Source organism: Schistocerca americana, chromosome 4 (assembly GCF_021461395.2).
Source record: "Schistocerca americana isolate TAMUIC-IGC-003095 chromosome 4, iqSchAmer2.1, whole genome shotgun sequence".
NCBI lineage: Eukaryota > Metazoa > Arthropoda > Insecta > Orthoptera > Acrididae > Schistocerca > Schistocerca americana.
Window position 1 is genome coordinate 274,112,396 of NC_060122.1, and position 2,097 is coordinate 274,114,492.

A 2,097-nucleotide genomic window follows, 5' to 3' on the forward strand; every position below is an offset into this window, starting at 1 on the left:
GCAGAATCGGAGAGGAAAGGAATATGTGGAAAACACTGACAAGGAGAAGGGACAGGATGATAGGACATCTGCTAAGACATGAGGGAATGACTTCCATGGTACTAGAGGGAGCTGTAGAGGGCAAAAACTGTAGAGGAAGACAGAGATTGGAATACGTCAAGCAAATAATTGAGGACATAGGTTGCAAGTGCTACTCTGAGATGAAGAGGTTAGCACAGGAAAGGAATTCGTGGCGGGCCGCATCAAACCAGTCAGTAGACTGATGACCAAAAAAAAAAAATCAGTTCTTGTGTATGGAAGTCACATGGACACATTCCCATCTTTCAGATGCCATAAACAGAAATTGAATGGAAACATATATCAAAACAGTTTCAAGGCATGGGCAGCTTTTCCAATTGTCTTGTCACTTTAGACGGGAAGCATGTGGAATTCTGACCACCAATATGTATGGGATCATACTACCACAATTACAAAGGAGGCAACAACATTGTGTTACTGGAACTATTTGATGCACAGTATAAATTTATATGTGTGGATGTTGGTTGCACTGGGAGAATTAGTAATGGGGCATGTTCCAGAACATTTCCTTTTGTGAATATCTTAGTGGTGCTGAAAATTTAATGAACGTTCCTAAACCACAGATATTATCAGGAACTCAAACTGCAATGCCTTTTATAGTTGTAGCTGATGATGCTTTTCACTTATCAGAACATATAATGAAGCCATATAAGAGAAATCTCACACAGCAACAGAAAATATTTAATTACCATTTGAGTAGGGCAAGAAGAATTTCTCAAAATGATTTTGGAATACTGAGGAATAGGTTCAGCATTCTACTTCAGAAAATGGAGCTACCTGTTGAAACTGTAGAGAAAATCACATTGTCTATTTGTAGGCTAGGCCAACGGCCTTGCTGCAGTGGTAACACTGGTTCCCGTCAGATCACCAAAGTTAAGCGCTGTCGGGATGGGCTAGCACTTGGATGGGTGATCACCCGGTCTGCCGAGCGCTGTTGGCAAGCGGGATGCACTCAGCCCTTGTGAGGCGCACTGAGGATCTACTTGATTGAGAAGTAGTGGCTCTGGTCTCGTAAACTGACATACAGCTGGGAGAGCGGTGTGCTGACCACATGCCCCTCCTTATCCTCATCCAGTGACACCTGTGGGTTGAGGATGACACGGCGGCCGGTCAATACCGTTGGACCTTCCATGGCCTGTTCGGATGAAGTTTATTTGTAGGCTACATAAATTTTTACTGGACACAAGTGGGAAGAATTATGTTGGACAACTGGAAAAGAAAGAGACACAGATCATCGTTATCATTCTAGGAGAATGGCAACAAAATAATCTGAGGGGCATAGGAAGATTATGTCAACACAAGTCAGTTAAAGAAGCTAGGAAAGTGAGGGATACTCTTCAGGAATATTTCAACGCTATTGGGTATGTACAGTGGCAGTGGGAATCTGTATAAACTTTTAAGTACAGATACAGTGCCAAATACTGAAAGTAGTGCCAAATACTGAAAGTAAGTAATGTAAATTATGACTAAAAAGTTAATATGGTACCCAGGATACTGTACAATATTTATAAATTAACTTAGTTCTTCAGTAGCTCTACAGCCCTTGGTGAGCCTTGGCTTCTTCAACAATCTTCCTCCACACTTCTCGGTTATTTGCTGCTCTTTTCCATCCCCGGACTCCCATATTGCTGATATCCATTATTACCTCATCGATCCATCTTCTTCTAGGTCTCCCTTTTCGCCTAAATGAATGGATCATACCTTTCATCATTTTCTTTGGAATTCTATCCTCTGCCATTCTCTCCAAGTGTCCTAGCCATCGTATCCGATGTGATTTCACAAATTTTACTATGTCCCTGCCTTGTATTAACTCTTGTAATTCGGCATTGTAGCGTATTCTCCAGCCTTCTTCCTCCCTTATTGGCCCATAGATTTTGCGTAGTATTTTCCGCTCAATGCTTCTTAGAGCATTTTTTATTGTGTTCTGTCAACGTCCATACCTCTGAGCCGTATGTGATAACTGGGCGGACTAGGGAATTATATATTAGCAGTTTAGTTTTTCTTGTAACAAGACTATTT

General features: G+C 41.5%; 1 pseudogene; it reads left to right on the top strand.

The window, feature by feature from the left end:
- The first annotated feature begins 900 nt into the window (after window positions 1-900).
- Window positions 901-1,018, top strand: LOC124614649 (annotated as a pseudogene).
- Window positions 1,019-2,097: the final 1,079 nt, after the last annotated feature.